Source organism: Geospiza fortis, unplaced genomic scaffold (assembly GCF_000277835.1).
Source record: "Geospiza fortis unplaced genomic scaffold, GeoFor_1.0 scaffold45, whole genome shotgun sequence".
Classification (NCBI taxonomy): domain Eukaryota; kingdom Metazoa; phylum Chordata; class Aves; order Passeriformes; family Thraupidae; genus Geospiza; species Geospiza fortis.
This window is the reverse complement of record NW_005054327.1, coordinates 4,011,060-4,037,090: the sequence shown is the minus strand read 5'-3', so window position 1 is coordinate 4,037,090 and position 26,031 is coordinate 4,011,060. Positions and strand designations below refer to the sequence as shown.

The 26,031-nt window shown below is 40.4% G+C and overlaps 1 protein-coding gene across 14 annotated transcripts in view; it reads left to right on the top strand.

Annotated features, from left to right (window-relative positions):
* Positions 1-200: 200 nt before the first annotated feature.
* The window catches only part of LMO7 (LIM domain 7), a 96,365-nt gene continuing 70,534 nt past the window's right edge, over positions 201-26,031 (top strand). For 13 of the 14 annotated variants that reach the window (XM_031057088.1, XM_031057078.1, XM_031057087.1 and 10 more), the window contains exons 1-3: positions 205-271; positions 3,994-4,063; positions 23,081-23,187. The gene's annotated coding sequence lies outside the window, so the exon portion shown is untranslated. Of the gene's footprint in view, positions 272-3,993; positions 4,064-23,080; positions 23,188-26,031 lie in introns of all 14 variants that reach the window. The other variant, XM_031057077.1, reaches the window with a different exon arrangement.

Below are 26,031 nucleotides of genomic sequence, written 5' to 3'. Positions count from 1 at the left end.
ATGTAGGATCTGACTTCTTTTGAGGCATAAAGAACTGATTTTTAAATACTTGCTTCTCTGAAATTAATGTAAGAAAATAATAGTATGAACTAAGTGTAAAATCAGGATTCGTTTGTTTGTTTTTAACTAATACTAAGATTCTCTTTCTAGTGCTGATTTTGTCTGTGCGTCCAATTAACTCTCAACTCTTATTCTTATAGGCGGTTACCAGGCAGAGCTTTGGAACTAAAGACTTTCGAGCAGCTCTAGAAAATGGAGTCCTGTTGTGCGAGTGAGTATTGGCTTACCTATATAACAACCCTTCAGGTTAACATCAGCTGGCCTCTGTCCTTCCTGGCCTCTGAATTTTTATTTTTATTTTTTTGAAGTACCAAAAGTATTTTGTAGTAAATAGTTTAATTTTTAAAATACCTGTTGTTTGTCATGGGAAGTAAAAGCACCTTTGGGACATACTCTTTCCAGATCCATATGTTCTTTGTGTTGTCCCACACACTTCTTTTTGTGATACTAAGAGGATCATGCTGTTGTTGATTGATTATATTGGTTTTGGTTATAAGGCCCAGGATATCTCTGGGCTTTCTCTTCAGCTTCTGCAAGGTGATGGGGCTGTGGCTGGGATCAAAGCACTCTGTTACCCCTCTACCCACTGCTGTTGTTTGGGTTTGGATTTCTGTCCTCCATCCCCTGCCCTTTGGTGTTGATTTCATGAATCCTGAAACTACCTATTCCTATCACAGAACTTTACACTCAGCTTGTTTTGGAGATTTCCTGTAAGAAGCTTCCTTGTGCTTATATATTGTAGGCTTGGCAATGATGGGACTTGCCTGGTTTCGTTGTTAGACTGAGTCAGAGGTGTAAAATGTCCACTCAACAGGTCTCATCCACATATCTGTAATTGGCTTGGTACTTACTGGAACAGGTTTCCAGCACTGGAAGTGGTGCTAATCCCTTAGTATTTTAAGGAACAGCAGTTGTAAATGTCATTAGAACACCAGTGCAAGAGAAATCTTGTTAGAGAGCTACCTGGGATGCTAAAAACAACAAAACTAAACAAACAAACCTTAAAGAAACCCAAACCCACAAAGCTCAGAGCCGCTCTAAAATCAGTTCAGCAAAGCTGAACTTTCAGAAAATATTTGTACAAGTTCAGTTCTCTCAGCTTCTTTTCCTATAGATATTTTTTTTCCTGCTGTGTTTAGTGCCGTGTTTTCTGTCCTTGCCTTTATTTTGCTTTGGAGCCTTTGCCTTCCAGTCTTATCTTGCTAGATGCTTCTAAAGTTATCTGTGATGTGAGGCATTAGTTAATATTCAATAATATTGTAGAGCTAGATGCATTATTTTAATTACTTACATAATTAAATTTTAATGACTGTGAATGTGGTAATAAAAATAGTTTCTACTTTTAATAAGAAAGTATATGTTTAGTGGGATGTATATGTTGTATTCAGATGTTTAAGAATTGGCTATTAACTGATACATACTAATCTTCTGATATCTTCATTGCTGACACTTACTTGGCAATAGAATGAGGATCCCTCTGCAAAATGCAAGTCAGTTAAATTTATCTGTAATTAACAATAATGCAAGAAAAACATCCTGCAATTTCTTCTGTGTCTTGGTTTGAAAAGACAGTGTCTGCTAAGGAAGGCAGGAGCCTCTCTTGAAATGGAAAATGTAACCCCCCTTCCCTCTGAATTATTATAATTTTGAAATTAAGGGGCTGTCAGGCAAAGATATGGGAGCAGGAATAACTGTTCTTTATTAGGAAAAAAAAAAGCATTAATACAAAACAACAATGACAAAGTCAGAGTATGACCTGACATCCTGTGGGTCAGGGTGTGGGTAGCTGTCCCATTCAGTGGTGGCTGCAGTCCTCCTGCAGCGACAGGTGTGGTTTCTGTTGAAGCAGTGATCCTGTAGAAGGGTGTAGTTTTCATCTGAAGGTCCAGTGGTGGTGTTGATGGGCCTGGTCTTCCTCCGGGAATCCAGTGGGAAAAAGCTGTCTCTGTTGTTCCAAATATCAGATTATATCCAGGTGGGAATGCTTGGCTCCTCCCCCTGGGTGGAGCATCTCACAATGGGGTGATGTAGTTTTATCAGCGAGACTCTATGGCTCATTAACAGAAGATATTTCCCAGAGGGAGGACAGGTTGTGGAAGAGATAAAGAAAACTGCCCCACCTGGTTTTAACAAGTGGCAAAAGAATACATGCTGCCAGCCATATCTTGCATTGCAACCCAGGACATTCTAGTGTGCAGCTTGCCTTAGTAGGCATGCAACTTTCTTTAAAGCAAAAGGTGCCTTATTATGTTGTAAAATAGCTGTTCTCTTGTGTCATAATTTTCATAGAATTTCTGTGGAAACAGGAAAGAGCAGATGCCAAAAATTTTCACATGTCCAATTTTCACCAACAACAATATGGAGCAAGATCTCAAATAATTGAGACAAACTAGAAATTAGATTGTCCATTTCCTTGGTTCACCTGTGGCATGGCTAATTTAGGTGGATGTATTATCTCTGTAGATTGTAGATCTGACTTAAACCATAGCAGATAAGACCTGTACTTGCACCACATATTCTGATAGCATCCAGTCAGTTTGTTTGTCCTACTCAATGACTAATTGCACACGTTGGCTGAGTGATCAGTAGTTGACAAAATAAAGCCTTTTACATTTTGCCAATTCTAGTGTACATACACTAGGGAAAGAAATATATTGAATTTTTTCTGGGCACATGCTACTTCATGTTCTTCAGTAAAATAAATCAAAAATTATGCATTTGGAAGATTTTAAAATAAAAAAAAGGGAGGAATTCAAACCTTTTTTTTTTATTCCACCTCAACAGATCACTTTTTTGGGTAGGAAAAGTAATCAAATGTGTCTTGTTTGCTAAATAACTGTTATTGAAAAATCTCAGGACCTGCAGTTCTATGGTTTTTTTCTGCAGGTATTTAGAAGTGTATCCTTCATTCCAGTGTATAGGGGTCAACTGTTCTTTGTGTTTATTTCCCAAATACGTTTTCTGCTTGAGCAAAAGATGCTTTTCCCCCACACAGAGTTTTAAACTCCAGGTCTTGTCTCTGCACTGGTGTGGGTAGATCACAAGGCCTTGCTGATGCTTTGTGTGCGGTAAAGAGTCTGGCCAGAGAAGCAGCAATAAGAAGTGAGAGCAAGAAAAAAAATCCTCGAAGGTATAGAGGCAGATGAAGTCTGCAGGGTGTCCTGAGGTCTCTGTTCTCCACTGACCTTCTTATCCAGTGTGTAAGTTGGTGAACCACAATATTTCACTATCTCCATGATTGAAAACCTGGGTATAGACTTGCAAGGAATCCTGTGCCTCATCTTTACTGCAGGATAAGGTATGCATTTGGGCATGTGTATTCAATAGTGATGTGTTAGTCTGTCCTATCTTCTCAGCTTAATTATGAATTTTATGTGAAGACTGATATCAGGTGCAGTCTCTTCTGACTGAGATGGAAAGTGACTTGTGCACGTAAATTGTGTGTGCCAAAAATGATTGCTGCACACAGCATACTGGACTTGGTAGCATTGTGAAAACCGAGTTTATTTCTTACCCTTTCAGGAATATTAGTGCTGTCACACTGAACTCTGAAAATCAATATTCTGGTACATTTTTGACATCTGCTCAGAACCTTTATGAGAAGAAAAGCTATAAATAGGAAATCTGAATCCAGTTAACATCACCACCCTTATAGTAGAAACACAGATCCTTTTCTGCCCACACGTCCTCAGGCATTTTCTTTTCTTTCTTGCTTTGCTGTTCCCAGAAACCTCTTTGTGTGTGACTTGTTTCATTTTTGCTTCTACAATCTGTTCTTGCGTGTCACTTCTTGGGAGTGTTAATAGATTCAGCTCAAACTCATTCAAATGATGTTACGTTAGGACTGCATGCAAAGTATTTCTTAATAAGCATTGATGCTCATGCTTAAGTGGAGTATAATATTTAACAGAAAATCATATAACTTTTTTTTAGTTTGATTAACAAGATCAAACCTGGCATCGTTAAGAAGATCAATCGTCTGCCAACTCCAATAGCTGGCTTGGTAAGTAATGGCATTGAATCTAATATCTGGTATATGAACCAAGTGATCTTTGTTTTTAAGGAATTTTCAAAATTTTAGCTCCATTTTCTTTTTTTTGTTCAAAATTGTACCATTTCTATGTTATCTTAGACCACAAAGGATACCTAATCTGTCATTTGGATCTGTAACTTCAGTCATCCTGCCACTGCATCAAGCTTCATCGTCCACAGATGTATCAAGCACTGGCTCCTGTGCACAACCCTCTGTGGCATTACTTGTCTCTATTTAAAGGCCACCATCCTATCTTAACATTTAGAAGCCACTTCCGATATCCCTTTCTTAGGGAATGGGCAAAGTAGGAAATGTTCTGTGTAGTTAAAGTATTTTTAGAACCTGTTTCACTCCACCCACAACAAAGCTTCAGTTGCATTAAAATAACTCAGATGATGCAAAGATCTCTCTGCAGGCCTCAGCTGAGGGATTTGCCAATGTTTTGGCTGTAAATCACATTGCTGGGGGTAGAGGTGGGAGATGTATGTCATAATTTTTACAGGAAGTGTAAAGATTTTCTCTGTGCTGTTTGGAAAATTTGCTGCCCAGAGACTAGATTGTTTTGTAGCCATTTAGCATCAGAAACCCTTCTGTGGGCAAACAAGTTCAAAGAATTCCTTCTTCATCACTTTTTTCACTACAACAACCTTGTTGGCTGTTCATGCCACTTAGGGTGTCAAGGCTATTTAGTCCTGTCCCAAATGCCATTGGTCTCATATTAAAAGATCCAGGGTGGACAGGGACATATGCATGATTCCTGTGACATATGGAAGATCCCACCTTATGACAAACATGCAAGCTCAACTGCAAGCTGGTTTCTTAGTAGGAGTAGAATGCTCAAACATGCAAGCTGGTTTCTTAGTAGGAGTAGAATGCAAAACTTCTTTAGATACTTTTATTTATATGTTTTAATGGGATAAGCCAACAAAACATTGGCCTTTGCTGGTCACCCATGCAGCTCATTAGAGAATAAGTGTAGTTAACTTGGCTGGAGGTCATAAGATTAGGTTAAATTGCCATAAGTTATTGCATAAGCTGAGAATGTGCATTTCCACATCGAATGACTGTAGAAAGTATTAATTGCCTTTGTCCCAGACAAGCGCAGGTATTTAGGCTTGCAAATATGACTGCAGCACATTCTTTTCCTGTGAGGCATACAAAAAAGAATTCAAATGAAACCAAAATAATTCTGGGGAGGACAGTGCAGTTATTTGATCAGTGGTTTGATTGTCTATGTGGCTTCTGAAGTAGCCATTAGATTCAAAACAGAAAACCATAAGCTAGATTTCATTTTTGTGGTTAAGTGCTGTCTTGAATCATAACTGCTGACACTCTTGTTTTTATATGCATTTTTTATTTCCAGATGTAAAAATGCAGAGTATTCATTTGGTGTGTAATTTATATTTTACTGGTAGTGTATTACTGTTTTTTTGAAGTTGTTTCTAGTTCCTACAAATCTTCAAAAAGGGAAAGGCAAATGTTTCTTGTAAATCGAGCTCACCCAGTGTTATTGTTAAAACACAACTTAAACGTAGCAATTGAGAGTAGCTGATGTTTTGTGTTAACCTGTGGAAAAGGTTTTACATAAACACTTCAGGTTCTGAAGACAACAATTATGAAGACCATATTGGGATGGTTTCAGAAGATGGTGCTTATGGTGATAATAGTGGAAGACTGGTTTTTACACACTTGAGAGGAACCTTCTCAGTTATACCAGCTTAGAAGAGCCCAGGTTTCATCCCAGCATATAGAACTCAAAGGAAAAATTACGGGGCTTTGCATTTATAAGAAAGCAGGCATTGATACCTGACGGGCTCAGGCTACTGTGGTTGAAAGATAGGTTTTAGAGATAGAAAAAAGCTTACTGAGAAATTCAGTGGTAGGCTTGCTTGACATGTTCTGGAAACATTTTCATAGCTTGTAGGCTGCTTCTCCCACAAATTTGCTTCTAGTATTTTCTGTGGCTTCATAAACGTTACATATACTTCTGTGGCTCTCACTTCTGCTGTCTTCAATGCCTTTGAGTCTCACACTAATTGCTCCCCAGCAAGCTTTCCTAAGGGCTAGAAGTCACTGTTGGAAGGGGCGAATTTGTTTCTCATTTTTCTCTTTTTTTGTCTTTTTTTTTTAATCCAAATGAAAATTTTAATATTGAGAGATGGCAGGGTTTTTTTCTAAAACAAAAAGGCATTGGATCATGTTCTTTCTACAGCTGCTTCATGTTCCTCTAGACTTATATCCTGAAGTCCATTTCCAAAACATTTTATGCCTTTATTGCCTAATTAGCATCCATTTCTCTCCTGAGTTTTCTGATTCAAAGGAAACAAACCCCCTATGGTTTTGAGAGTTTTATGGCAGTCTGATTATCAGAAGGAAACAAATGCTTTGAAGGACATCTTGTTTCTCTTCCCCCTGCCCCCCCCAGCTTTCCCTCCCCTTTGTTTTTCTTCTCCTCCAGAAATTCCTTGAATTTTGGTTTTGTTCCCTAGGGAGTTAATATATTTCATTTCCATATAAGTATGTTGTTTAAGCATTGTGTTCACTTCAACTATTTGACAGGCTTTTTCAGCAGTACAGAAACGTGGTGTTGAATAGATGCCTTTGGTTGAATCTCCAGAAAGGTTTTGTTATCTCACTTCTTTGCATTCATGGTTATTTTGAAAACAAACTGTTTCAGTAAATTGAAGTGAGGGCCTATAGGAATAATTAAACATTCTGTTCTATATGGAATATTGTGTGCTAGAGTTTTTTTGCATTGAGTTTGTGAGGTGCTGCTTTTAATGAGGTCAGTGCATTATTGATTTGTTATGTGCATTATTTTAATGAAGCCAGTGCATTATTGATTTGTCATGTCTTGTTTTCTTTTATGACACATTACTTATCATAAGATCTGATAGGGACTTTATGTGAGTAGGAACATTTTACACAACTCAGATTTAGCCTTAGCTTTTACCTTCAGTTTGATTATACTGCTGCCTAGTGATTTTTAGGTGTGGATTGCAGTGGTTCAGGTCTAATCATGATGGAATGGAAAAATAAATACATGTATTTTGAGGATTAAATACTGAAATGAAACTTGGTATTCAGTTAATTAAAAGTGCTTAATTGCTACCAGGAAAGTTCAAAAATTGGTTAAACTTCTCCCCAGTTTGGCATGGCATGGGAAATCTGGGCTGCAGCTTGTGTGGGACAGTTTGTAAGAACTCTTTGGGATCTGGCTATAACTTGGTATCCGTAAAACAACTTTTGGCTTTAGCCACACTGTTCCAGTTGTCTCCTGAGGCACTTGTATGAGATGTAGCCATTGCCTTAGCTGCATTTGCCTGTTCACTTCAGTTCCAGTTTGGAAAATGGAACTTCTAGGGGTAAGGTAAGTACCACAGTGGTTTTAGGGACGCTGTGGTCAGGAGCAGGTGACTGAAGAAATGTCCATGCAGCTTTTACGGTGGTTTCTTGGACAGTGAGGTGTGCCAGCTGCAGAGTGCCAACTTCTAACTCCAGCAGTAGTTGCAGAAAGTTGCCACTTGCAGCAGGTTGATTTTAACAGCCCGTGGCAGATTTTGGAGCCAGTGATGTTCCCATAGATTTCCTGAAGGGAGTTAACTGGGAGGTAGCTGTTGGGGTTTTTTGCTTTAATTTTGACTAGTTTTTTTAAATGCCATTTAGGACTTTTGCACTAAAATAGTTTCTAGAAAATTAAAATTTAATTTCTGATTATATGTAGGGGCATAGAATATAAGAAAATATCTTACCCCTAAGGAGTTGCAGCTGGGGCAATTATCAAAGATTAGGAACAGGCCTGACTTTAACAGGCCACAGCTGTGACCAATGAGAAGAAGAGTGCTATAAAAGAGTGGGGTGGCTGGGTCAGAAGGGAACTGGAGTCAGCTGGCTGCTTTGTGAAGAAGAAGGAGGCAGTGCTTGGAGGAGTAGCCCATGAGAAAACACCAAGAAGGTATGAAACTTTTGTGATAAGGAGACAACAGTGTGAAACCTCTCCAATAAGATGACAACAATTATATTTCAGACTGTCTAAAATACATAGTTTGTATAAAGAGCAGTACACATATTTTTTCCCAGTACAGCAGAGGGGCAAGCAAACTGGTAGAGAGTAGGTCCTGAAGCCCTCAGATATTTCTGGGGGGCATAGGAAGGGTAACAGAATAATCAGAGCATTGTGGAAGTTGAGATTTCATTATGAACAGTAGGAAAAGTGCAGACTGCACTTTGTTACTATAAAGATCCACTTTTTTTGGTCCTTATTTGTGTGAAACAGAGATGGTGTTTAAAGAAAATTACTCAAATTGATAAATCTTGTGGGATTCAGATCCTGCAAAATTATTTTGATTACAGTTCTTGGATAGTGGGGTGGTCAAATGAATGTTTAGCAAAAGCAAACCCAGAGGAAAACTTTTTTTCTCAAAAAATACAGCATTTTCATCTTGAATCCCAGCACATGAAGATGGTTTGAATATAATCACGAGGGGGAGGATTTTGTGGATTGGCAACATATTTTCCAACAAGGCTTTGCTGAACAGTTTCAGAGGTGCATCTTTGGCTGCAGCACCATTGTTCCCCAAAAGCCTCCTGTTTTCACCTCAGTTGGCTGAACACAGAGGATCATAACCTGGAGTGAAAGTCACCAGTTGGAAGATGGATGAGTTATGTATAGTTTATGCAAGCTGAACACATCTGTCAGAATAATACACTGCTTGTTGCTCAGGAGGAATAAGTGTACGCTCTTCAGCAAGGCAGAATTTCAGTGAAGGTCCATTTCCAGCTGAGACCAGGTGGTGAAGCAAACTCTGAGGCAGAAGTCAGCGTCTCCCTTGGAGAGGAGAAGGAAATGGAAATTGTGCTTATACCAATTTTTGCCTTGCAATATCCCAATTTGGTTTTCTAAGACCATCTATTTTTGCTCGCAGCTCCTGTGAATAAGGTGGAAGTGCAATGCTTTGCACTGTGTTTGGGAAGCTTTTTCTCACATTCCAGACACAAGGGCTGTGATCATACAGCAGGGCAGAATAGGAAACTATTGGGTTTTTCAGAGCTGTAAATGAAATGACATTAGCACTTTGGTTTCAGGTTGGTCTGTGATTTCAAACAAGGCGAGATGTTGCTAACTCAGGCAGTTTTCTGTGTACATGCTGGATGAACACAAGCACAAAATGTCATCTTCATAACGATCTTCAGCTTTGCAAAAGGGATTTTTTATGAATTTTCATTTCCTGTTCATACACACAAAAAAGCTGCGCATCTCTAGGTAGTGGCAGGTTTGAAAATGTTTATCTGAAATACTGTAGAGTGGGATTTTTTTTCTAGTGAAGAATTAGGGTTCCTTTAGGGTGGAGAGCATCTTGATGCTTTTCCATGCAGATTTTTTCAAACATTTGTTTTCCTGATTCAACAGGAAACATATCCTTCTGATAGCTGCTACTCCAACATCATTGCTTCTCTTTAATGCAATGTAATATGGCACCATTCTAAAATGTGCTTATTGAATGCATCAGCAGGTATTAATACCGCTTGCACCAAGGCAACCACCTGAAACAATGTTACTGAGGTCATTGGCATATACCTTCTAAGCCAGGAAAGTAGGGAATAATAAAGGTAAAAAGAGAGAAATATTATAGAAAGCTAAACTAAAATTAAAGGGGAGATAAAGAAAGGGGTGGAGAACATAAAAAATAAAATACTTTTCTGTGCCTTTGTGCCTAACATTTTGCAAACTGTGGAACCGCCCTGGTATTTCCTTATCTTTTGTCATCAATGAGAGCTGGCCAAAATTTCCTTTTCTGTGGGAAAATTTTCTCACCAGGGTGATGGGGTTTTTTGGTGGTGTGGGTTTTTTTTTTCCTTGTGTAGCAGGGAAATGGTATGCAGATGACATTTTTACTTTATTATAGGACCATTTCAAAACAATTTTTCAGGCAAAGTTCATACTTGTACATACTAGTTAAGTTGTATGCTTTATTTAGGATCTAGCTACAAACCTCCTTCTCTAGATTACTTAGAATCAAATTAGTTGTGTTTTCCAATTAAATTTAAGAAATCTAATGATATATGAGAGGCTTAGTTTGATCTAAATGAATTCTTTTTTCTTTCAAAGCACCTCTGCTTTCAAAGTTCATTCCTTCATGCTGATTATTTTCTCTTGCTGTTCACCTTCTAGTCTTTAGTATAGCCTTTCTATTGGTACATCCTTTCTGTCTTCTTGCATTATATATTTTTAAAATAATTATTTTTTCATCTCTAAACTCCTGCTCTGTGAATTTGACTAGTATGGGCTACAAGAGTAATAATAAAAATAAATAGTAAAAATAAAGTAATAATAAATAAATATAGCAATAATGAAAATAAAATGCATGTTTAACAAAAGCAAACAAAGAGGAAAACTTTTTCTCAAAAAATACAGAGTTTTCAGCTTGAATCCCAGCATGTGGAGATGGTTTGAATATAACCATAATGAGGGGGAGGACTTGGTGGTTTGACAGCATATTTTCCAACAAAGAAAAGGTATCTTGTCTGCTATGAGAAATTGATTATAAAGAAACTTCTCATTTCAATTCCTTATGAGAAATGAGGAAGGGAAAGTACACAAATACATGGAGTAAGCTATAGAAAAGCTGCTGTTGTTTGCTTTGCTACTAGAAAATATAGACTGAAATTTCCTGGTTGTGTAGCAAAAATGCTTGTAAGAAATAGCCTCATAAATTTTGGTCAAGATCTGACTAATGAGCTGATAAGCATTTCATGTGCTTTGTTTGCTTTTCTGACCTTCTTGTTTTGTTTTTTTTCACCGATGAGGGAGTAATACTGAGTGATGTGGAGTGCTGCTGTTTCTTCTGAAGGTTTAAATCACCTTTTTGTAGACTAACAGAACACATCACAGCCAATGTGGGAGCTGTGGGCTCTGCTCCAGCCCTGCTTCCATGGCCCTCTCTTGTGGCTGATCTGGGTTTTGATTTGTCAGTGGCATTTACATTCAGAGGTACAGGGTGAGTGCACAGGCAGCCTGGCTAAGAGTGAAGCTGAGCAAGTCCTGTTTGATATCATTCACCAGGAAGCTGATTAGTCTGGTATTGTTTTTTATAAGGCAAGGCACAAAGTGATACCTGTATTTTTTTTTTGAAAGTTGTTAATTTAAACATGTAAACAAAAACAAAGAGGTGTCATTACCTGTTTTCTGGATGACTATGCTCAGTAAGTTGTTGGGAAATTCAGAAAGACAAGTATTTTAAGAGACTTATTACTTGGGATAATCCTGACATGAGGGAAATCTTCTGTTTTACAATAGCAGTTGGCGTTTTTTATGATATTGAACTTCAAGAAGTCTAAAACCAAAGAGGAAGAAAGTGAAAGTGGGCATGACCTACCCAAACTCATGCCCTGCATCCAATGTGCTCTCCTTTATAATGCAGTTTATATGTTTAATACAGGCTCAGGAGCACTTTGGATAGTAGGAATGAGGACAGGTTCCTCTTTATAGTTCAATATTCTTATGCTGTAGGTAAAAAAACTTCCCAAAACTTTCCTTTTTCTTCTGGGAAGCAAGAAATCTGTGGGGAAAGGGAAACACTATACCCATCTTTGAAAAAGGTAGGAAGGAGGACCCTGGGGACCACCGACCCATCAGCCTCACCCCTGTGCCTGTTTAGAGCAAGGAACAGCTCTTTCTAAAAGCTCTGCTAAGGAACATAGTGAACAGGGACATGATTTGGGACAGCCAAGGGTAAGTCCCACCTGACCCAGCCTATTGGCTTTCTGTTACAGAGTGACTGCATCAGAGGACAGGGGAAGGAATGCAGGTGTCACTTATCTGGTCTTTTGCAAAGCCTTTGATACAGTCCCCCACAACATCCTTCTGTCTATACTAAAGGGAGAGAGATTTGATGGGTGGATTGGTCGAGAGGGAATTGGTTGGATGGTTGCATGGAGAGGGTAGTGCTCATAGTTAATGTCTAGAGGGAGATTAGGGACAAGTGATATCCCTTAGGTATTCTTGCTTGGAAAAGTTCTGTTTAATGTCTTTGTCCATGACACAAAGAAATTGAGAGCACCCTCAGCAAATCTGCAGATGACACCAAGCTGACTGGTGCAATTAGCACACCTAAAGCATGGGATGCCATCCAGGGTGCTGCACCTGGGTTGGGGCAACTGCGCAGTATTGTGGAAGATAAGAAATGAGAGCAGCCCTGCTGAGAAGGGCTTGGGGGTGCTGGTGGGTGAGAGGTTGGACATGACCCAGCCATGGGCACTTCCAGAAAGCCAAATGTATCCTGGGCTGCATCCAAAGCAGTGTGGGCAGCAGGGACAGGGAGGGGATTCTGCCCCTCTGCTCTGCTCTGACCCCACCTGCAGTGCTGCATCAGCTCTGGGGTCCCAGCACAGGGAGGACATGGACCTGTCAGAGCAGGTTCAGAGAAGGAATACAAAATTGATGAGTGGCTGGAACAGCTCTCCCGTGAAGACAGGCTTAGAGAGTTGAGGTTATTCAGCCTGGGAAGAGAAGGCTCTAGGTTTCAGTATTTAAAGGAAGGTTATAAGAAAGATAAGGACAAACTTTTTACAAGTCCTTTTGTGACAGGACAGGAGGTAATGGTTTTAAATAAAAATCATTACCTCAGGCTAGATTTAGATTAGATGTAAGGAAGAAATTCTCTACTGTGAGGATGGTGAGGCATTGGAACAGCTTTTCCAGAGAGATGCTGGATGCTTCATCCCTGGGAACATTCAAGGTCAGTTTGAATGGGGCTCTGAACAACCTGATCTAGATGGATATGTTCACTGCAGGGAGGTTGGACTAAGATTATCTTTAAGGTCCCTTTCAACCCAAACCATTCTATGGTCCCATGTTATTAGTATGAGAAAAAATCTTTTCACCTGGGAGTTGACACAGCACTATATTTCAAATGTAGCCATCAAATAAAGTCTTAAATTTCTTACTTAATGTATTTCAGTGAGGTTTTGTCAGTGCTCAGAAAATTGCAGTTGGAAATTAGTAGCTGTGTTTCCATTGGCAACTGAAACTTCTGAATGTTACATTACTTCAAACTCCTAAGCAGATGTTTCTTCAAGTTTGGGAACATGATGGCCACACAGTACCTGGTATGAAATTTCTGTTTAAATAGAAACCAAAAAAGTTTTGGTTTTTAAAAATGTTTTTGTAAATTTATGAAGCATTGTAGAAATCTGATTTTTAAATAGTTAAGTTTAAGTCTATCTTTTTCTTATATGAGAAGTTTTTAGTGTGTCAAATCTTGGAGTACTTCACAAACAGTTCTTTCCCATTGCTTCAGTTCTATACCTAAAGATAGTAAGTGTGTGGTTAGTGAGAGTTTTAGTGACTTTAGTGCTGAGTCACATAGTAAGTCACAAGCAAATCATAGTAGGGTGGGGATGAAATCTTGACTTTCAGTCCAGTTCTCTCACTGACCACACTGTAGACCAAAAAAAAGGGTAAATTAGCAAATGTGAGGAGTAATGCAAGACCTGATAGGAATGTATATGGAGCAATAAATCACTTTTGCTACTCTTTCTGCTGTGTTATGGGAAAGAGGAATGTGGCCTGTATGGAAATGCCTCTAGCAGACAATTAAGAGAAAAGGATTGTGTGCTAGAAAGGAAGTATGGTTATTAATAGTTAGAGATGACATTGTTCTGTAGTCTTTCAATGCCTGATAGTGGGAGTGTGTAATCTCAGCACTGGTTTACTGATGTTTTGTGCCCCTCTGCTTGAAAACATATGGTACATTTCAGCCTTAGCTCTGAATTTCCTTTAATTGTTTTCTGTTGCTGCCCAAACACTTTGAAATGTAGGGTGTGGAGAAAGAGGAGGTTGATGCAAACTATTTGTGAAATTTTTAGTAGCTGCTCAAGACATGGATCAGGCAGAGTGAAACCCAGACACGGGGTTGAACTTGACAGGTTTTTAGGTGAGTGATGGTGGAGTGAAATATGCCTAGGAGACATAAGTGGGGAGGAAGTGTATGGATGCAGACCCCAAGGAATGGTGGTTCAGCTACTTGCCCTGGCCTCTTGTCAGGGGGACAGTAAGTGCTGTGCCTGCTGGTTGATCTCTGAATCAAAAGCAGTATTTTGGGATGCTTTAAATGAGATCAGGTCTTCTAAACCATTGCTTTTAGTGTGTTACTGGGATGAGATGTCAAAATGCTAACTAATTAATTACTTCTTGAAAATCTTGTCAACTGACTATAAAGTAATATGATTGGCAGCAAGAACTTTCTGATATGGAAAATTGTTACTCTTTTTCCTGCTCTAAACCAAAGCTCTGAAAAAGTATTTCCCTTTTTGCATCAGCTTGCTGTCACTTAAAAAAATAGACTAATATGGTTGCCAAATGAGCTCCAAGAAATTTCCATTTATCAATTCAATCAGCTGTAGTCTGTGGTATACTCTGTTTTTTGTATGCTGGTTTTGTTTCTGAAGTAACTGATGACTATGTCTGTTTGTCAAGAAACATTCCTTCCTAACTGGAAAAAAAATGTCAACCATGTAGAAGAAGTACACACCTTAATTCATACTTGTGACATTCGTAATCTGATTCCTCCTTCCTTCGTGAAGGAAGTGCAGATTTGAGATTCTTTTCAGCACTCAGTGTTTATTTGTATTAAATCTTCATAAGGTGGACACTGGAGTACCTTCCCCCCACCACCTGTGGCGTGTCAGATATTTATCAGTGCCAGGTGTTTAAAATTCATGGCAGTTTTCGAAGAAAGCAGATGTTAACTGCAGCAGTGATAACTTTCTCTATGGTATCCGTGGTGGGGCTGTGCAGCTCTGCTATCCACCCTTCTGTTTAGTACAAAATCCTCATTCCACATCTCTGAACGCCTGCCCGAACACCTCCGTGCCCATGTGTCGGTGCTGAATCACCCTCCTCCAGTGAGGTGTGTGAAAGAACTATTAACAACAACACCAGCAACAAGTGCTGCCAAATGCAGGGTGCTGAGCTGCTTCAGCTTGCTGTCTGCATGGCAGGAGGATGAGTAGGGGCACGAGGAAGCCTGGCACTGATGCAGGGTTTAGGTGGGCTCCAAGGCAGGTCATCTCCAAACCAGCTCATCAATCCATGGTGCTGGGAAAGCTTCTCAACAGCATGGGATAAGCCCATGTAGGGCAGGAAGGATTACATGCAGTACTAGGATGCTACTCCTGTTAAGAAATAAAAGATGTCTAGCTCTTGAAGGAAGCAAAGTTAGAGGAAATTTCCAAATGCTCTCTTACAAAGAATGAAGTACTAAATAATTGTCCAATAATTAGGGGCTACATTAATTGAGGATCTGTTTCAAGTCCTGTGTATGAAGAAGCTGAATTTCACCTATATCAAGTTGTTAACCTGTGTGAGCAAAACAAAAAAACTTATGTATACAAATCAAAAAAAGGGAGGGGGGGTGGAGGAGGAAAGCAAGCTCTGCCAAAACTTTGTGTTTCAAGAACAAGAGGTCTTTACTTCTTTTATTACTCATTAGGCTTCAAGGGAGTTTCACCTTTAAGTGGATTACTGTCATTCCAGTTCTGTGCAATAGGGTGACTTGGCATTGGAGTCTTTAGCACACTTTGCTTGCAGAGTCTGTTTTGTATAAACTGTTCAGGTTGTAAAGCATATCGCTTGAATTTTTATTTTTTTCCCCTGACTTTGATTGGAATGCAACTAACTGGTGGGAAAGTTAAGGCTTGTCTAAACAAGGAAATAGCCCAGGCTAGTTCTTCCATACTGGCTTTCCAAACCTATACTTTCATTTCAATATGAATGCCTCTGAGTGGATTAGCTCTATTAACAAGGCTTGTCTGCCAACATGCCGTACTTTAGCCCTTCTCCATTCCAGGTAACCTTATTTGGTAGCAGTGACATCCCAGAAACACACCTGCGGTTTACAACCTGATATTCAGTCTCTTATCAATAAAAGGCTCATTTGGTACACATTGTTGCTGTGATATATGTCTGTAATGTCATAGTGAAGGTTATGCTGTAGCACGGTTAGAGATATGAGCCTGGGAGGCATTGTGAGTCATTGAAGACAGTTGGTCCTTTCTTATGTTAAACACCTTAAAGGTTGTCAGCTCTGAAATCCTGTTTAAAAAACCCATCAACCCACATTAATTTCTCCTGTGTGTTTTCCTTAATCGAGTTACTCCTGTTGTGAAGAAACTGTAGAGCTCAATGCTGCAAAAGGTTGCAGGCAATGGGGTGGGCTGAGCAGAGGTGCCTTCTGCTGGCCATTTCACATGGTGGTGGGCAGTGTCAGGACCTGAATAACAAGTTTTGGGGAAGATTCTTCTAATACACACCTTGGTCTTAGAGAGATCTGTAACCAGCTGCAGTCACTGCAGGTGGAATTGAGGTTTGGGAGACAGATGGACCTTTTTGTCCCAAACCAGAATGATTCTTTCCTTAAGGGTGCTTCAAAATGTGGTTTCCATAATGGTTGCAATGGTAAAAGGGAATGTTCCTCCTCTTCCTACAGTTGATGCTGGTAGTACCAAGGTAACCGCAAAGTTTGTGCTCAAAGTTTCATTCCTGCATTCTCACAGCAGGAGCACCTGCTTTCTGAGAGGAAAGCTGGCAGTGAATCATTAAAGATTTAGTATCTGTAATCATGCACAGAGCTGGAGCAGGGAATCCCTGTGTCAAGGATCACAGTAATTTATTGTTTTACCCAGTGTGGAAAAGCAATGAAGGGCGCGCGGAGGGGAGTGGCAAAGCAATTAACGCAGTTTCTGATCTTTGGCCAACACAGAGTTCTGTGCACTCTGTTATAGGTGGGATAATTTACTGAACAGGAGCCCTGAGGTCACTCTAAGTCAAATTATGTCTGCAGGATGATTGTTTAATTGCTATTTTTAGTTTTGGGCCCAAAAAGGGAGAAAAAGAGCAGTTTAGGTATCCTATCCACTCCTTCTGCATTTGGTTCAAGGTTGAAACCGTTGGCCTTCAGAGAAACACAGAGAGCTGTAGGAGCTGGGATCACGCACTACAGATGGGATGGGTGGGTAATGGGCACTGAACACCCTGACCTTCAAGGCCAAGGTGGTAATGGGGAGTTCCTGGCTCCCAGGCCTGTGGTCAGACCACGGGGTTTGTGTTCAGCCCTGTTCCCTCCTGTGCTCTCACCCCTTCTGCCCCAGCCTGCGCCCGCAGCCAGAGCTAACAACCGAAACGTACCTCCGAGGAAGAGCAAGTCACCCAACTCGTTCAACGAGCTCCTGCTGCAGGCTCTTTCCTTTACCCCACCTCTGAATATAAACAATGTGTAGCTGTGCAGTGATGCTGCTGCCAAATGCAGCTCTAAATTCTGCCTTAAACTGATTTGAGCTGACTTGAGTGGACTGGATAATGCTGTGCCTATGAAAAATATTTTCTGCTTAGAAAAAATACCAGATTTTTGTGATGGAAATTGCCCTTACTTAAGGGAATGAGGGTGCTAATAAAGAGGGTTTGTCATGAATGCGGGGTTGAAAGCTGTGTCTCCTTCAAGATGACTAAATGTCTTGATAAATGCAGTACTAAGGAAGAATGCTTGTTAAATGTGGTCTACTCAAATGACTTTCAGAATTCTGTAGCCAAAAAAATGCATCAGTCACTCTTAAAATGTCAAAAGCTTTTGTTGCTAGGCACTATAGGTACTTGGTGGTTTTTGTCGTCTTTTTTTTTTTTTTTTTTTAAGCCTGGAAACTGAAAACAACTTCTGGCACCAAATCATGGTCTGGATGATGATGTAACACTTAGTGCAAATATGCTTCATGGCCTTGCAAGCATAGGGTACCATCTCCTTCATACACTGAAAATAACTGCTTTAAATCGTCCCCAAAACCCACCAAAAATGCACCCTTCTCTTACCCAACTCTCCCCTCCAAACTAGAGCTTGAATAGCAGTAGAAATAAGGGGTTTGACTGAAAGAGTGGGTATTTATATCAGAATAGGAGACAACCTGGAGTACTGTCTTTTATTGGCTGATACATCCAGGAAAAACATAAAAACAACATGTTAATTAAATTGCTTTTCTCCCTGTTGCCAAGTGATTTGAAAGATGTGCCATAACTTGTATGCCTACGAGATTTCACTGTGTTTTGGCGCATACGCAAGGATACAGAGAAACAGTTAACTAGAGAGATGAGGCTTACCACACAGCATGACTGCACCCTGAAGAAAGCAAATGTATTTAGACACTGGTTTAAATTAATATTCCTGTCCCACCCAGATAATCATGATAATGTGGGATTTTTTAAAAATAAAATTGCAGCTCTGTTACACAAGCCAAATTTAGTGTGATGTTGTGTTGCATGTAAGTAGTCAAAATAAGATAGTATTTACATGCTCTTATGGGGAGACCTCTTTTCATTAACTTTTACTTTAGATGTTTAAATTTTTTTTTCTGTTTTACACACTCCACACTCTATGCCCCTTCTCAGGTAGGTGACTGGCGTTTTCTTCCTACTTAAGGTCAACCTCTTCTTGATCTTTTTTGCATCTTTTGTCTTTTCTCTTTCTTTCCTGTTGCTCATGCTGATTTTTTTTTTCTGGTTTAGAAGTACTCTTTTTCTTTGGTTTATTAGGTGTTGAGGAACCTCTGTACTTCCCCACCACCAACACCTCACCAGCACTCTGTCTTTCTTTTCAAATTCTTGCCAAGGTGACATACATTAGGAGCTGATCACAGGTGCAACACAGAACCACTGTCCAGTGGTCCAATGCCTCAATTTTTTTTTTTTAGTTGGTCTTTAAAATTGTTATTTTTAAAGGAAGGTGTCCAAATTCTTGTGTTTCCCCATAGAGTTACCAGCTTCTTTGCTCTTTGTGGTCTGTAGGATAGTGATAGCAATGAGGAGCCCTGCAGCAATGGCCGTGCTCTTCCCCTCGCATTCACCTGCTCTGGCACAGCCTCCCTGCCCCTGGCCTAGGAGCAGGAGCAGCACTGAGGACCAGCAAGTGAAGGAGAGGAAAGACTCAGCTCTTTCCTCAAGTCCATGGAGTTGCAGGAGTGAGAGGCAGTCGTGCTCTGCTCAGATGCTGGAGGGAAGGTGTGGACCTCAGTCTCATTTTCAGTGTAGAGATGGCATCTTGGCTCCTTCAAAGCATTGGTTAGAGGGAAGTGCTTTAACAACAGGAGAGGGAAGGGTTTGTGTCCAGTGGTGCCCCATGGGGACCAGAAAGTCAGGTACAGAGCTGCAAGTGTACAGTATTGTTTGCCTTTTCCCTGAACAGTAGTATTTAAAAGCCTGCTTGTGGATGACCTGTTTCCCACTGGCAGCTCCGTCTCTCCCATATTATGACTTTGCAGCACTTTTGGGTGTGGTTCACTTTGAAGTTTGAGGCAAAAATGGAATACTGAAGGGTAATAGCTCTATCTAGTCAATGTTCTACACTGTGCATTTAATGTAAGTCTGTACAGCATGTGGAAAACTCAAGCCATGCTAGGAATGTTTGAAATGCTCTGCTGTTCCATCATGCCCACCATTTGGGGAAAAAAACAGCCCTTCCCACAGTCTCAGTCAAACCTCCACACTTAGAAGTAGAAATAGCATACCAGAAATTAATTACACTTGAATTTTGTGGTTTAGACTTCAGGCCTTGTTTTTGTTGTGATTTAAAACCTGTAATTCTGTGATGCTTATTCCAACTTCAGATGTTCAGGGAAATGCAGTGATTGAGTTCTCTTAATAACAATGAACAAAAATTAACTGATGATTTCATCCCTATTTGTTCAAGAGCTTTTTCTAATAATGGTCAGAACCTTATGTTTTCTGCAAAAATGTATTTGATCTGTCCAATGATGAATCCTTGCTTTTGAAATGGGCAGCCCCTCTCTCCCCTTCTGGTTTTGCTTCTCTTGTGCTGATAGGTAGCACCATTATTACCTCTCACGATCCACTTTATTGGTATCAAATTCTCCAGTTTGTCTTAAGTCCCTTATCTTCCCTTGGCATCATAATTCTTTTTCTCTGCTAATTTGTTTCTTTATTAAATTTAAATGGCCTCCTCGTGTTTACAGAGATTGAGAACACATTGGTGGAAGAAGAGGGTAGTGGATGCAAGTATGAACCTTTTTCTCTTGAGCACAGCTTGTCAGTGATTTTTGTCACCTGGAGATAGGTCTGGTGTGCTGTGCTTTTCCAGGATTTTGAGGTCTGGTTGTTTAAATAGAACTATTTTTGTGAAGTGTGATGAGATTCAGATTGCAGTATATCCTTTGAAGCTGCAGTGGCAATGACCATTAGTCTTGTTAAAGTACAGTTACACTGGTAGAAGGAATGGTGTAATGGTTTCTATATTTGAGTGCATTAATCTCTGAAAAATGTTCCTGTTCACATTTCTAATGATAAATTTAATTGCAAGGTTGATAACTTATCTTTTTTTTCCTACTTATTTCTGTGATGCTATTTAAAATTCATGTTCCTATTCATTATTCTGGTACAGTTTAAAATGGCTGCTAGCTATTTTAAGACCTGTGGCTTTGCTGATTAACTATGATGATTAGGGATGGTCAAGAATAACCTGGCAAAGACAGTATTCAGAAGTGCTGATTTGTTTAAATGATACCTTTTTGTGTCAATATCCAAACCTGATAAAAAGCCTATTGGGTGTGTCACCTCTTGATGCTGTGAGGGTCATTTCCAGGCCCTGACTGCAGAACAGCTGGTGTTGGGGCAGTAACCTGTAAGATGGCAGGTGTGATCAAACTTCTGGCTTGGGAGCTGAGGGAAGGAAGATTTGGAACCCTCTTTTATTTGCACATGTGCACTGTAACTAACTGTGTTCTGCCTTCCATGTTATCTCTCCCTGCTTCTGACCCCATTCCTGATGGTCTTGACTCCTGTCAGCAGGGATGTTCTCAGGGGCTGTAAGTGCTATTTATCAGGATGCTTGATAGGTTTAATTGCTGAAAGAACTTCAAAATTAATTATGTCATGTGCCAGAAGTTTGGTGGTTGTGTAGCCAAGCATCCACTGATGAGCAACTCCTCTGCTTTGTTTTGGTTGCTCTCAGGGTGTAGACGACATCTGTTTTTCTAAATCTGACTCTTCTTCCTTGTTTACCTGCACAGTGTGCTCATTTTCAGCCCTGTGGTTGACATAACCCATTGGTTTGGGAGTTTGCTCTGAGTTGCTGTGGTGACTGGGCAGACCAATCAAACCATATTGCATTTGCTGGTGTTAGTGTCAGTTCGTTACCTTGGAGTTACTCATTCTTTCTGCTCTGCTGCTGTCTTCTTGTGCCTTACTTGCCAGTTTCATAGACTCCCTAGTCCCCTGAACACTGACCTGATGGTTGTTTAGCAAGTAGTTCCTCTTCTTGCAATGGAACCCGAGCCTGTGGTTTCTTCCACGCAGAGGAAACAATGCCTCTTCAAGTCCTTGCTGGTTTGGTACTAATGTGACACTCAGATATTAATTGAATAAAGTTGGCACATCTAGACAGCTTTCCCCATATTGCATGGAAAGATAAAAGGACACTGCATGGAAAAGAAAAACAAATGCCCCTTCCAAGGCTGCATCTCACAGCATGAAGCTCTTCCCTGGGCAAATGTGCAGGCAGCCCCCTGGGCACTGCAGGGACCGGTGCCTGGGCATGGGTGAGGCTGCCTGTCCTGCATCCTTCCTCCTCTCATCTGCCACCAGATGGTGTCCCCCATGTTTGCCATCGTGTTGCACCCCCCTGCAGCTGAGCAGCCCCCACTGTGGCACAGCACATCAGGCCTTGGGGCATAACCCTCAAGGTATGAGACACCTGGGATCTTTCAGATGTGGTAACGCAGAGCCCGCAGCCTGCATGGGGAATACCTTGCTCAAATATTTTCCTTGAATTAAGCCATGTTTACAGACTGATAAGAAATACTAGAATCCCAGGGACCTTCAAAACAGAAGATTGTGGGGATTCTTGGGTTTGTTTTACTTTCTTTATTAGAAGCAGCTGTCATTTTCTTTGTAAATTGTTTTTTTAATGATTTTTAAATGAAGGCATAACTGTTACATCCAGTGATTATGTGTCAAAAAATAATTTTAAAGCATGTTAAATTGCTAAAGCAGAGCTTGTCTATACTGTGCAATTCTGATATCAGCACCTTGACTTACAAACTCTTAATGACAGGGCTGCGTGCAGCTTATGAATTAAGTAACTTCATGTACCTTTTCCTTTGGCTTGCAGCTGAAGGAAGCAAGTGCGCAAGAGGGCACATTCTTTTGTTGTTGATAGCATTCCGCCTTAACGAGAAGGAATTTCTTGCCTATTGCCCACTGTTCATGAAGTGGAAAGAGATCACAAGTTGTATAATCTCTGTATATATCATTAGATTTATTCTTTTTTTAACATTTCTCTCATGGGTCAGTCCATCCTGCAGCAGGTGCAGAGAGTGGGTGCTGCTCCTCTATTTTGTAACAGATCGGTGTGAAGTTGAGGAGGGGGTGTGGGAAGTGGAAGGGGAGGGACTCGGGAAGAACCCCCCCCAAGTGAGGCAGCAGCAGCAGCTCTGAATACAGTTTGGTTTCTGTCTCTCCGGAGCTTTGCTCAGCAACCAAACCCAGACTCCAGGTGCAATATTCCCTCATCAGTCTGTGAGCATAGAAACGAAGAGTCCCTCCTCTTCTTCCTCCCCTGCCAAGAGTTTCTGGGTGGTGAATGTCAGTAGCTGGAGTTATTTTTAAAGGCATTGAGGTGAGGCTTGTCGTGCAAAGCTAGGAAGAGGGCGTTTGTTTGCTGAGCAGAGCTGACATCAAAGTGGAGATTGCTGCCTACTGGCTCACCGCTGCCTTATGCCAGGTAATCTTTAACATACCCCTCAGTCCCTGCCATCGCAGCCCAGCCTGCTGTGTGCATGAGAAACGAGCAGCGTTTATGATCCAGAAGATTGCTTTTCCAGTTTCATTTATGTGAGCTGGACTTTGACATTTAAAGGCTAGTACTAATCATCTTGCAAAACCTGCTTAGTGCTCTTAACTGAGCAACTGCTTTCTACTTCTCTTTGCAGGATAATATAAATGTTTTTCTGAAAGCGTGCGAAAACATTGGACTGAAAGAAGCTCAGCTTTTTCACCCAGGAGATCTTCAGGATTTGTCCAATCGAGTTACAGTCAAGTGAGTTTTGTGGTTTTGTTTTCTCCTTTCCCTTCTCCCTCTAAGCGCTTTCATGGTCTATTTTTTTTTTTTAATGTTTGCCTATGGAAAATTCTTCTTTTAATCTGGTATGAGCAGTTCTGAATACTGTGGTGAGGGTTTAAGCCTTGTTAAAGCTAGAGCATAAGACTTGCAGAAATGTAATTTAAAAGATGAAGTATTATTATAATACCTTACATGCAAACTAATTGTTAATGAATATTTACAGCATTTAATCTGAGATGGAAACTGTTCAGCTTATTTGAGACTTGGAGCAAAATTGTTAAATGATATCAAAAGCATCACTTTTCTTTATGATTTGTGATTACTGATGTAAATCTGAAAGGCTGAGGTGGGACTTCTGACAGGTATCTAAATGGATTTGAGGCTTAAGTACAGTGTTCTTAAAGGACTGCTGGTCTTGACACTCCAAGTATTAATCAGATGTTTGTTTTTGAGTGTCATATCCCCTGTCAAGGGATGTATGTGTATATATGAGTAGAAATTAAGTACTGAATTGCATGTTTATGGAGATGGGAGTTTCCTGTGAGATAGCAGTGGCTTGGTTCTAAAATATATTTAGTGGATTTTCGTATTTCAAGACTGCTCTGTCTCCTAATAAGAATTTTATTACCAGTTTCTGAGAGATTAAGATGAAACTTTACTGTTAAGACCGGTGTTTTAAGATAAATTAGTCGAGGCAAAAATCATCCCAGGGCACATTGATTTGTTGCAGTGTTAACTGTTTTTATTATATTGGGACAAAAGGGTGAATTTATTGTCTCAAAAAAAAGTCTTTAGTGGGTTTTGCTGGAAACCTGTCAAGTTAAATGTGAAGGATAGATTCCTGTCTTAAATTACCAGTTTTATCAAAGAGGAACAGGCAGTAATCCTTCTGCAAATACAAGGAAAAAAATACTGTGAAATGACATGTAGCTGCTTTAATTAGAAAGAAATCTCTCGTAGGTGTGTCGAGTGGTAGCCTGTTGACATTCTCTCTGCCTGATTTCAGAACGAAAGTTCATGCTGTTTTGAGGTCTGATATGTGAGATGGCAATGTGTTTTCAGTCTTTGACTCATACCCAAAACGTAATTTCTCACTAATCTGCTGTTTAGGGACTTGGCACACTTCCAGGACATTGGCATTCTCCCTGCCGGTCCCTACGTCACGCCAAAAGCCGGAGGGTTGGTAACCTCTGCTGTGCTTAAATTACTCACAAAGCCCTAGCAAAAGTTGTTTTGGTGGAGGTTTGCTCCAAGGGAATGGCTGGGAAGGGTTGGAGGCGGTCGGGAGCTGGCGTTCAGCAGCGTCAGTAGCGACAGGCTGGAAGCGCGGGGAGGTCGAGATAGTGAACTGTTGTGCAAGGTATGTTGTCCAACTCGTCCCAACGTGGAACCGCGGCGCCCGGGAGAGGTCAGCCGTGAAATCCATCCAGTGGGTCTGTAAGCCAGGCTTTTTTGGGTCCTTGCAGCACCGCTAGTTCCCTTCCCGGCTCCGTGAGCAGGGAGTAAGGCTGGAATTTGAAGTTGTCACGAGACAACAGTGGTTTTACATCATACCTTCTCAGCAATGCTTTAATTAGTGTTTTTCAAAAAAGCAGATTTAACTATGGAGTACTTCTTATGGACAGCGGTGTGGGGGGTCTGGGTTAGAGTCAAAAGAGCTGCCAGCCGTACAACCATGTTCTTATAATTTGTTTCAGTATGAGTTTGCTTCTCCACACATTGTATATCATATGACAGTCCCACAGTGTGTATTAAATGCTTCCAGAGTAATTCAAAACTTCTGTATCTGAGCATGTTGTAAAGTGGTGTCCTAAATATACTAGCACTTTTGATGTATTTAGGAGGTTGGAGAGGGATGGGAGGAAAGTTTTATTCCAAGAAATAAAGGAAATAAGTTACATGAAGCTAACTCTCTCCATTGAAAAGTTAATTACAGAAATAATTTTATTACCCAGAGGGCAAGCTATTTTTCAGAGAGATTTATATTTGTGTCAGGAGAGAAATGCTGTCTGATCAGGAATTTTATCTGATGTGTCCTTTTATTATTTAATAGAAATAAGTAGTTTCATACATTCAAGATGAATTACAAATGTCTTCAAAACTTGTGGTATGCCAGGCCTCAGAAAACGGGTACTATTTAATGTCTTGCTTTTGTCTTATCCTCTGTTACCTCTAGTTTCATAATTAGAAGTAAATAATTTCTTGTCACCAAGAAGCAAAACTTTTCATCTGCTGACTTATTCAAAAGATTGCATTTAACTTTTGAATTTCTAACATTCCTAAGCAAATTCATTTTGCTGCTTTCACCTGAGGCTAATTGCCCACATCTTAAAGCAGCTGTGATATGCTGTATGGGATAACATTAATGTGTGCCTGAAGCAGTGTGTGTTTTGACACCGCAAGAGGACTGCTGTTTTCTGCTGTGGCACCACTGTTAGCACAGGTTATTTTATCTATCCAAAATAGATTAAATAAACTGTTGCTTAGAAAAGTCAGCTAAACAGGTAGAGATCAGCGTACTGGTAGGACATGCATGCACTGTCAGGTGTGCCAAGGTGCTTGATTTGCCTTGGATGTTGAAAACTGGTCGGAGGAAGGTACCATTAAAAGGGTGGGTCTGCTTCTGCTGCTAAGGAGGACATGAGAGTTGGCATCTTATGTAAGAGCAAAACCAGTCTTTCACATTGTCTGGGAGGTGGCATCTCTGTCCCTGTTACACTTGTTCAATTGATCTGACACCTCAGGAGCTGGGCAGGTCCTCAGGAGGAACACTTCCCTTTTGAAATGGATGAGCTCTGTGAAGTGGGGCTCCATGTGCTT